The 11,536-nt window shown below is 48.2% G+C and overlaps 1 long non-coding RNA gene across 1 annotated transcript; it reads left to right on the top strand.

Annotated features, from left to right (window-relative positions):
* The first annotated feature begins 6,935 nt into the window (after positions 1-6,935).
* On the top strand, positions 6,936-10,274 carry LOC137462447 (uncharacterized). Its single transcript, XR_010993696.1, has 2 exons — positions 6,936-7,502; positions 7,607-10,274. It is a non-coding gene; the product is annotated as an uncharacterized lncRNA (long non-coding RNA).
* The last annotated feature ends 1,262 nt before the right edge of the window (positions 10,275-11,536 follow it).

Below are 11,536 nucleotides of genomic sequence, written 5' to 3'. Positions count from 1 at the left end.
CATGGTGGTGGCTGAGCCCCTTTTCCCCTCACAACCTGGGGTCTGGAAGAGCAGACTCCCTTCTTTCCCCTCATAACCTGGGGTCTGGAAGAGCAGACTCCCCTTTTCCCCTCAAAACCTGGGGTCTGGAAGAGCAGACTCCCCCTTTCCCCTCACAGCTTGGGGTCTGGAAGAGCAGACTCCCCTTTTCCCCTCACAACCTGGGGTCTGGAAGAGCAGACTCCCCTTTTCCCCTCACAACCTGGGGTCTGGAAGAGCAGACTCCCCCTTTCCCCTCACAACCTGGGGTCTGGAAGAGCAGACTCCCTTCTTTCCCCTCATAACCTGGGGTCTGGAAGAGCAGACTCCCCTTTTCCCCTCACAACCTGGGGTCTGGAAGAGCAGACTCCCCTTTTCCCCTCACAACCTGGGGTCTGGAAGAGCAGACTCCCTTCTTTCCCCTCATAACCTGGGGTCTGGAAGAGCAGACTCCCCTTTTCCCCTCACAACCTGTGGTCTGGAAGAACATGTTCCCCTTTACCCCTCACAACCTGGGGTCTGGAAGAACAGACTCCCCCTTTCCCCTCACAACCTGGGGTCTGGAAGAGCAGACTCCCCTTTTCCCCTCACAACCTGGGGTCTGGAAGAGCAGACTCCCCTTTTTTCCCTCACAACCTGGGGTCTGGAAGAGCAGACTCCCCCTTTCCCCTCACAACCTGGGGTCTGGAAGAGCAGACTCCCCTTTTCCCCTCACAACCTGGGGTCTGGAAGAGCAGACTCCCCCTTTCCCCTCACAACCTGGGGTCTGGAAGAGCAGACTCCCCCTTTCCCCTCACAACCTGTGGTCTGGAATAGCAGACTCCCCCTTTTCCCCTCACATCCTGGGGTCTGGAAGAGCAGACTCCCCCTTTCCCCTCACAGCCCGGGGTGTGGAAGGGAAGACCCTCATTTTTTTCCTCACAAGCTGGGAGCGCCCCTCTACCCCCAAAACTGAGGGTTGGGGAGCGGGGGAACGCAACGAGGTGGGGTGGGGGAAAAGAGCCCGGCTTGGCCGGGGGACAGGGGGAAGAGAAGCCCCAGAAAGAGCCCCTTTTCCCCCGAGTTCCTTGGGATGGGGGCGATCCCTGGATCCGGGGGCCTGGGAGCGGGCTGAGGCGGCGCGGGGGAGGGGAGGCCGGGCTGGTAAATGCAAAACGCTGGTACAGAAGCGTTTTAGCACAATCGGGCTGGAAAGCTCCGACTGCAACGGGCTGAGAACAAAAAAAAAAAAAAAAAAAAAAAAAAGAAAAAAAAAAAAGAAAAAAAAAAAAAGAAAAAAAAAGATAAACGTGAAAAGGCTCCTCTGCTGCCCTCTGCCTGCCGAGGCTGCGGGGGAGCCCAGCCGCCTCCGAGGCTGGCGAAGGGCTGACATTGCCTGAATGAAAAAACGGAGGAATTCGGGCCAATTCGCACACCTGTGGTGCTTCCACAGAATCAGGTTGGAAAAGACCTCTGACATCATCGAGTCCAACGTTTCCTGGCTCTGGATGCACTGAGTTATTCTTTTTCCCACGTGTGGATGTGCTCCTGTTTACCTCACTTCCAAACAACTTCAGTAGAAGGTAAGACTCCTTCCCTTTAGACTAGGCTGAAGGATGTCTTCAAGCTGAGAGAGTTTTGGGGTCTGCACTTTAATACTTGAATTATTTAACGACACAACAGTACAAATGCCTAACAAATGCAAGCCACAGGAAAAAAAAAAAAAAAGAAAAAAGTGGAAAAAACAGGAGGGTAGAGCGAGTGTGCTGATAAATGCCTGTGATACACAAACACGGGCGGTAAATGCCGTGTGGTTCGTTAGATACTGGCTGGGGCGATCCTGCCCTGCAGTTAAAGGCCTCTCACTTCCTTTGTCTTCTCCAGATTGGTGCCTTGTACCAGCTCCTCTCTCCAGCTCTGCTGGTTCCCAGTTTGCCACCCTTTAAATATGGAGCTGTTGATCCTCTCTGGTGTTACAATGCAGCTCTTTGATGCCCAAAGCCCCTTCCTCCACTGAATCCACAAGTTTCAGGGATGCTGGGACTACACAGGAAAGGCAGGCAACATGTAATGAAATTATGTGGAAGAGAAAGATCCATTAGAGCAAGGAGATACTAGTAAATCCTGTTAGCAGCCAAGTATTTCCATAGAAATTTCCTGATTCTAGATGCCCAGCACCTGTCCTATCCATTTCCTTAACACCATTCCTAAATCCCTACGTGGCTTCATTTACAAACCTAAACCCCAAATGTAAATTGATGGGGGAGAATCTCTTTGAAGTCCTGTCTCCTTGGGTTTTAGCTCTAAATTCTGTAGTTCAGGGTCTACTGGAAAGGGCAGCCTCCAGCTCTTGGACCAGGAATCATCTCTTGCCTTTAGACTCCTCCAGCGCCGCTCAGTTAAAGATGAGCTCTGTTAATATCTTTTAGTTATGTGCTGTTTGCAGAACTTTTATTCCTTTGCTCTTTATACCCCAGTCAGTGCAGAGCAGCTTGTAAATACATGGATTTATTCTGTCAGCCTCACACTGCTTCCCTTAAACATCAAAATATTAAAACACAAAAGCTCCCCGATTACTCACCAGCAGATCAGTGACTTTACACACAGGCAGCTTTCTCTGGAGTAAATTAGAACAACTCCTTCAAAAAATTTGAGCTGAGGTAGATTGTTTCCAGATTCCCAAGAACTATGAAGGACAATGTGCAACACCAGGATCCTCAGAGTGGCTGCAAAAAGGTAAAGATACACCTTGAGAAGTCTTGGGTGCTGCAGTTAAGTCCAAATTAATTATTCTGGATTAATTTTGTTCAGTTAATGATAATTGCCTGCCTGGCAGACAGTTTAGAATTTGGAGGCATTTAATGACTGCTACATTAAGATTTTGCAGTTGGGAGTGATTTTTTGATAACAGATCCAATACCAATCCCTGTCCAGCCTCCCAGTTGTGTTGGCTCCCCAATGCCAGGTGGAAGGGCAGTCCTGCTTGGTGTGCAATTATGCTTCAAGTGATTACTAGATCCAGTATTTACACCTGCATTTTTAATATTCTGGCTGACAACATCTCGTATTTCCGAAGTTACGCAAGTTATTCAATCCTAAGCAGACATTCTGCTGAATCCAGAATAGCAGGATCCGCTAAAAAAGGTGTTAGTTTTATAAAGCTGAGCACATTTTAACCTGGGAAAACTGGGTTTATGGGCCCGGAGTACTTGAGACTCACTGCATTTGAAGTGATATCACTGAAAGGCACTGCAGGAGACCCTGCTTTTCTGCTTCCCAGCCTTCTGCCAGGCCTCTGGCAGAGGATGAGGGAAGTTTACAGGAGTTTCCTAAATGGGAAAGGAAAGAAAAGTAATTTAAACAGTATAGTTGTGAATCAGAGGCTGAGGAAACGTCATGTGAAGGGAATCCCAGTGTTAAGGACAGAAACGCTCCTGTGCTCAAGTGGAAGCCCCAGCAACGCTGCTGCCCAGTCACAGCTCCCACGTAGTGAGGTGGAGATTATCCAGCCAAAGCAAACACGCTGGAGGAGTTGGGCAGGTGCTTTTGGAGGAGGAGGGTGTTTCAAACACACTCCTCAGCCCTCCACATGACCTGTCTGGCATCCAGCAAGGCTGAGTTAGTCCTAAAGCCAAAGGAATAAAATGCAGGTAAAAGATAGAGGTGTCTCCTCTCCATGGAGGAGAGGACAGAGAGAGCACAAGGCAGCAATGAAATTTCCAAGGCATTATGCTCATTTTTCATCATTCACCCATTAGTAAAATTGTTTTCTTTGCTTTTGACAAATCGGTTAAAGCCCACACACATCCTGCAGGATACATTACACTGGGGGCTTGAGCCTCTTTAATTTCCCAAACAACTCTGTCACCCTGTTAGTGATCATCTACCAAAGCACTCCATTGCACATCCCTCATGACACATTAATTCCTAATATTTATACCCTTTGTAATGAATGGAAGATGCTTTGATGGATAAGCCAGATACAGCATAAACATCAACAGAAGTGGCTGAACTTGATTCACATTTTCTGGTGCTGTTGAGTTGCCCTCTTACAAATTTTTTTGCTCTTCTCCTGGCCTCAACAGATTTAGAATGGGATTTCAAAGACCGCTGATGACACCATTCAGTAGCTGGCAAGACAAAGAATTCATGGATGGAGTTAATAAGGGAGATAAAAGCAGTCTGTGCCCCAAACCCAACATTTTCACAGTGCACGTGGGCTGGTTGTGTGAGCCAGATGCAGAGAGCTCCAGGGATGCTACGCCGCAATCCTACAACCCTAATTCTTGTGCATTTAAGGCTGTATCTGATTAGGCATTTCTGTATTTTCCGAGTATGTAATTATCTAGCACAGTACGTGCGAGTCATGGAGTAAACCCAGTTGGGAGTGGAGCAATGGGAAGAGGAGAAAAGGTCTGTATGTGGGTGGGTGGGTTTGTCCGTGTCGGTGATTGCAGCAGCCTGGGAATACAGTGTGGAAAAAAGCCTTTCCTGGAAAGAAACTGAGATGAAATCCGGGCACTGTGCTGCGAGCACTTATCACCTCCCTGTAGACCACGAATGAAGTGATAACTAGATCCCAGATCCTTGTAGGATCCTCATTAGGAAGAAAATCTTTACTCAGAAGGTGGGGAGGCCCTGGCACAGGGTGCCCAGAGCAGCTGTGGCTGCCCCTGGATCCCTGGGAGTGCCCAAGGCCAGGTTGGATGGGGCTTGGAGCAATGTGGGACAGTGGGACGTGTCCCTGCCCGTGGCAGGGGGTGGGATGGGATGGACTTTAAGGTCCCTTCCCACCCAAAGCACTCTGTGGTTCTGGTGGTCTGTGATCCAGAGCAATCCCTTGGGTACAGTCCCAAGCAGGTGACAGCTGAAGAAAGAGAAGTTTCAGGCTTCTCAGAGTTGAAGAATTAAGGAAATCCAAGTGTCCTTGCTGTGAATGCAAGGTAAATTATTCATTCTCTCTCTCCCCCCCCACTTTCCTCCCTCTAGTTCAGTTTTTCTTTTCATGCTTTAATCGTTTTGACACCAAGCTGTACAAAAGTAATTTAAAATTAACATGACTGACACTTGGTAGATAGCAGGACCCAGTGCAGGGCTCCACCTTCTACTGGGAACTGCGGAGAAGGGCTCTGGATTGGCTGCAGGACCTGAGGCAGCTGATGGGGACTAAGGAAAAACACGGCAAACAATTAATTTGCTAATTTAGTTTTCTGTTTAATTTGAGACCAGAAAATTGTCAGGCACTCATCAGCCCACGAGCAAGGCTGAGTGGACTCAGGGCAGTGCTGCTCTATTGGCAGCAAGGAGGGGATGTGTTTGATTAGCCAGCAAAGCAATTTCTCCTGTGGTACCGGTGGCATTTCACAGCGTGTTTGAGCTGTGAGGTTCTGTGGTGCGGCTTTTGTGTCACTTCTCCCCAGTTGGGTGCATTTTGCACATCTGACAATGGTCTTTTTCACTGGGAAGGAGGTGACGTGGTCGTGTGTGCTGCAGAACAGCTGGGAAAAGTTGTCACCTCAAACAGAGAACGTGTCATGGACTGCCACTAACCTGGTACTGCCACACGATGCCTTGGTCAGCCAGGATGCTGACAGGGATAGCTGCACACCGTGAGCGTAATGGACCTGGATCGGGACTAATGTCTCCTTTGATGAGGAAAGAAATGCTCTAATTTGATTTCCTCCCTTCAGCTGCCGAGTGTGTAATTTCAGATCTGTGCAGAGCGGGCCCTTTACGCTTGGGTTTGGGCCTATTTTTGATTGATTAAATTGAATTGTATCTATTTATTTCACGCATCCAATTCAGGATTTCACTAGTGGCTCATCAGAGTGAGAACGTGCACATTTATCGGGAGTGAGAACTCACCACAGCCCTCAATTTCCTCTGATGCCTTTGCCGGGATTTGGTGCTGTGCGGGCGAGTGGGTGTGCGAGGAGCTGGGAACGTGTGAAATCGAGGAGCTGGTTGCCAGCAGAGGGAGCGTGGGGCAGGGCTGGGTTCAGCGGGGAGTCAGGAGGCTGGAAACGGGACCGGCTCCCGAGGAAACATCACACAGCTCTCTGATAAAATATCCCGAGTCTGTTGGAAGATCAGCACGATTTGTTTCCTTAATCCAAATTAACCGAGAGATGGGATCTCGTTTGCAAATCTGGGGCCTTCTTGGCCTCCCTAATTCACAGATTCCCTCTTCCCGGCTAAGTGATGCTCCCGGGAAGCCCAAGTCACTAGATGGTACTGTTGCTGTTCAATATTGACGCCTCCGCGGGCCAGCTCCTTGGGAAACTCGCATTTCTGCCGGGAGGGAAGGACAGCTGTGTAATTTGTGAGGGAGACGTGAGCGAGAAGCCAAGAAGTAGGTCAGAACTGCTTCCTGGGATTGGGCTGTGGGAGGTGGAGCAGAGGGGTGGCAAAGATTTTGTTAGGGCTGGTTTCCTTCGAGGTTTGCTGCCCAGAAGGGCACAGGGTCAGGCCCTCACGTAAACTCTGTAAAAGCTGGGTTTTGGTCAGCCTCACTCGTGGTTAGAGCCCAAGCAGAAGGATGAGCCTTCCGTGGCCACAGCCTGGGGAAGTTTTGTCACTCTCTGACCTCAGGGCACACCGAGTCACCTCCTGGCAGGAGGCAACACAGCAAATCACATAATCATAGAGAGGCTGATTTTGTTTGGAAGGAACTAAAGCTCATCTCATTCCACCCCTGCCATGGGCAGAGACACCTTCCACTGTCCCAGGTTGCTCCAAGCCCCATCCAGCCTGGCCTTGGACAATTCCACGGATCTCCAGCTCTCCCCTAAAAGCCAACCAGCAGTGAGGGACTGGTCACACAAATTCCTGGAGCGCTGTGAAATCCCCCCAAGCTTTCCAATGACATCATTGCCTGGGTCCCATCCCCGTTAGGAGGTCACCAAGCTCTTCCTGGCCAGGGTAACAAACAGGTTATTGTGCTCTGTGCTGCAAACAAGCCCCGGCCCTCCCGGCTCCAGCCCCAGCGGAGAGCGGGGGAGCTGCTGCCTGCCCGGCCTGCGCTCGGGTTTCTATTAGAGGAGAAAGTCAGGCCAATTAAATCAGGCAGCATTGAATCTCTAATTGACATAAATGAGACAGACAGACAGCTGGGAAGACTGGGAGGAGGGGAGGGGAAGGGGAGCAGGTGCCCTGGATGAGAAAGAGATGGAAATACACCCTAATAGTACCACAGCTTTCCTTATTCTGTGTGTTTACATTACCAGCAACATCATGGAAAGTGTCTGAGCTCCTGCTGGAGAGAAATTAGTGAAATAAATACAAGTTGCACCCAATGTGGAGTTGATTAGAATGTTCCTAAAAATCTCCAAACAAACCCAAAGAAAAAAAATCACCCTCTAAAAGATGTTTGAATTTGTGTAGTTAAATTAAGAAATCCGGTTTTTCCCATGCAGTTTGAACATGAGGCCTTGCAGCTGAACAATTACAAAATCATTTAAAATCATATTTGTTTAATTTTCCACATCTGAGCACTGCTTGCCCAGGTATTTCCCCCTCTCCTTTTACCAGGGAGTGCTCTTTTGTCTTTGACAGACCTTTCAAACACTAATTTATACAGAAATAAGTTATTTAAATTCATACATTTCAGGAGGATGAGGCATAAAGAGGAGGAACTCACCCAGGTCCCACCCGGCAGTGCAGAAGGAACCAGAATTACCAGCCCTCGCTCTGCCTCGCCCAGGGTGTGCCTTGATGGAGACGAACTGCCGGACATTTTCTCCAAGCACACCTCTGCTGCTGCACAGGTGAGAAGTGAAGGTGGGAAAGCAGTCCTGAGTGGATGCAGGTAACGAGGAGGGGGGAAATACAGTTTTGTGGTGCTGGTGAATCCTCCAGTAGCATGACAGAACAGCAATTTGGGATAATCTCTTACAAACCAACCCATATCTTGGTTTTAAAATAATCAAGATTTGCACATTGTGGTGTAAGAACCAGAAATGTTTTTCATTTACATTTCCAGGAACTTTTGAGATCTCTTCCCGAATATTTCAACACATTCTCCTTCCGCATTTTCCCAGCTGGGATAATTTTTTGCCAGCACAGGCAATTCTTCTCTGTATCCATGGGAATTGCCTCCATAATTAGACGTGCACCCAGTGCACAGATCAGAGCGCTCCAACCCAGCAGCTGGAACTAGGAGGCAGGTCTGATTAAATCTGCTCTGCCACGAGGAGAAAAGCCAGCTTTAATGAAACATCACAGGACTCCCTACCCTGTCTTTAAACAGGGCAGGAAAAGGGACTCCGGGATTACTTTGAGAGTGGCTGCTTGTGGTGTGCTCACAATTCACAGAGCAGAAAGCAAGCACTGAGTGATCCAGGGCCTTGAAACTGGGGATCTGCCTCATTAAAAAGGGGCTGATTGCCAGCAGCTTATTAAAGGGGCTCACAGTCTGCCTTCAGAACGGCAGTGAAGGTTGGAGGGGTCAGCAGGTGCAGATGGAGGTTTTCTCCTTGATAGTTTCTCCTCAAGCCAGTGAGCTGAGGGTCAGCTTGTAGAGGAACAGTTTCTCTGGGTTTCCTGCCCTGCCCATCAGTGATTGTTTGTGTGGATGCACCAAAAGACACAGAGCCAGCCAACAGCTCTTTTTTTTTTTATTGAATCCCACAAGGGTTTGGGTTGAAAGGACCGTAAAGCCCACTCAGACCCACGCCCTGCTATGGGCAGGGACACCTGCCATCATCCCAGGCTGCTCCAAACCCTGTCCAGCCTGGCCTTGGACACCTCCAGGGGTGGAGCAGCCACATCTGCTCTGGACAATTTTCATGGAAAGTAAATGATTTCTATTCCTGCACACCCAGTTCTGCAGGTAGCAATGTGCTCTTCAGGACAGGGAGGTGGTGAAAGAAGCAGATGGTCAGATGGAAATTATTAATCCCATACAAGTTCTTTATCTTTAGTTGCTGCCTGCACTTGGTGTCACAAACCCCACGACTCCTGGGGGCTTCCCCTTTTAAGAAACAGAGCTGGGAGTTTAGGTGGAACAGACATTAAAATTCCAAGTGGTTTGGTGGGTGGGAAAAAAGCGACTTTTAACAAATATGCTGGGGCTGGGGGATCAAACAGGGCTCTGGTCTAGACAGAACCGCACTCCCCGCCTGCCTCAGAAGTTCATAGCACACCAGCTGACAGAATTTAGCATCTCGTTTCCCTAACATGATTAAAATGCAGCTCCGTGTCCTGGGGTACTGACAGCCCCTCAGATCTCTGCATTCCAAGCCACGTTTCCATTCCCACTGCTGGAGTCGCTCCCTTTGGAAACGTGGCCCTGCGGACGAGCGGCGCTCGCGGATCCCAGCAATGCAGGTTGCTTTAGCTGGGGTTTGAACTCAGCCCTTCCTGTAATTCTGTGATTTGAATATCATTTTCACAACCCTCACAAGCAGCAGATGAATGAGAGATTCCTGGCTTTGAGTCAAAAGCTGTGGTAATTAAATGTTTATAAAACACTTTAAGCATGCGAAGTGCTGTTGTAGACAAGGAACCAACAGATCTGGCAGATTGGATCCGGATTTTAAGGCACACCAGGAAACAGAGCCCATTTCTCCCACTACATCTCTCTTTTAGAGCTGCTAGCAGAGGGTTATGGAGGCCATCACCAGGTTCCTTTTATTATAACCAGAATAAGTGAAATCAGAATCACTTCCTTTCATATGAATATGTGTAATTCAGAAGCTTTCCCCTCTGTAAGAACTCACCAAGCAAAGGGTCAGCTTGCTGTTCAGCTCGGTAAGGAACTACCCCGTGGGAAACAGAAATTGCTGCTACTTCTGATCTCTCACATAAAGCTGGAGAGCTTCCACCTGTTACAGGTTTCTAACACCATCTGCTGTTTAAAAGGAAGATGGCATTGGAGCTCAGCAGCACTGAGAGCTTGTTTGATAAACGAGGCACAACACCAGCGAATCTGGAACGTTTCTGTAATTGCCACAATTCCTTTTTTTCCTTATTTCAAGCCCTGAACATATTTTGATTTGATCTTCATTATGAAGTGACTTATTTCTTTGCTAGAGGAAGCAGAATCCCTGTGAGCAGCAGTCAAATGTCAGGTCCACAACACTTCAGTTTTCATTCCCAGCCATACAGCTGTGTCATTTCAGCACCAAGACAAATTTCAAGCAGTGTCACTCTCTCCAAAGCTTTACCCAAAGAACCAACTTAAAAATGTTTTCATAGGAGAGAACCATGGTTGCCATGGGGTATGAGGAGCTCAAAGCAAATAATTCTTTCCATTAAAAATAAAAATATTGACCTTTTGCTGGCCCACACTGCTGCCTGTAGGACAGAATAAACTCTCTAACCAAGGATTCTTCTGCTGCTTCCTAATTGAAAGAGATACAAACTTTTGTCCCAGGAAAAACAACAGAACCCAGGAGATCATTACACATTTAAATTGAAGGGCTCACAACTACTGCTCTTAGTTTTGGTTGCAGATATTTGTAATAACAATTTTTTCTAAAACAAAAAGACTTTTCTCCACAGGGGTCCTTGGCCACTCACCCTGAGACAAGCAGGGATTTAGACAAAAACCACCCAAAACCTCAAAATTTAACACCAAACAGAGGTCGAAGCTCTTCTCCAGTCTGATTCCATCAGCCCAGTTACAGCATCACCCCCACCTCTCACATTTCTCACCCCTCCATACATCATTTAAAGTCAGTGGCTCCTTTTGAGAGCAGTCAGCTCCTCACCCCGGCACTTTCCCTGCACTTCGACAAAAGAGACCTTTTACATGTCAATTTATTTTCAGACAAGCATATCTGAAAGGGAGTTTCCCTCCGGAGTTGAATTACTATTAATGGCAGGTGTTCAGTGGCACACAAAGGGAGGGAGGCAGCGCCTCGGCTCAGCCGAGGCACTAAGACAGCTTGATGTTTTAATAACCAGAGGCAAGGAATGGAGTGGCAGCGGACCTGCGGCTTCCCCGGCGTGAGTGAAGGTTTTATTCAGAGCCCCCATGTACTGCCGAAAGAAGACCTTGAAATATTTTAAATGTTTTCTTTGCCTTGAAAGAGGGATTAAATTGTTGAAAATTCCATGAAAGCGCAGCATCCACCCCACATCCCGTGGAACTCACTTGCAGTCACCGAGTACTTCCGAAGCCTCCCGCAGCCTTGGGAAGCAGCTGTGGCCACCACGAAGAGGTGGTGGCACCCAGGAGGCCTCCAGCTGTACAGTTCACCATCCACCAGTGCCTAGAAATGCTAAAAAAAGAATTACATGGACTAACTCAAAGGTGGGAACTCGGAGAGGGATTTGCATTAAAGTTTAAAAAGTTAAAACCACAGATCAGTTGCTCAGTGCAGTTTCACTATGAAAGAGAATATGATTGCTGGGAAAGCTACAAAGCTACTGGCCTTCACTTTTAAACTGAATCTTGATGGGAACATTTCCCAGGCCAAAAGATATTTATTGATGACCTGGTGAATTTGACAGAGGTCAGCAAGGGAAAGGCACAGCTACACAGCGGGAAAGAGGGGAAACATCCTCTCAGCTGGGTCAGCCCCTACAACAGAAA

This window comes from Anomalospiza imberbis, chromosome 25, assembly GCF_031753505.1.
Source record: "Anomalospiza imberbis isolate Cuckoo-Finch-1a 21T00152 chromosome 25, ASM3175350v1, whole genome shotgun sequence".
NCBI lineage: Eukaryota > Metazoa > Chordata > Aves > Passeriformes > Viduidae > Anomalospiza > Anomalospiza imberbis.
This window is presented reverse-complemented; position numbering and strand designations above follow the sequence as displayed.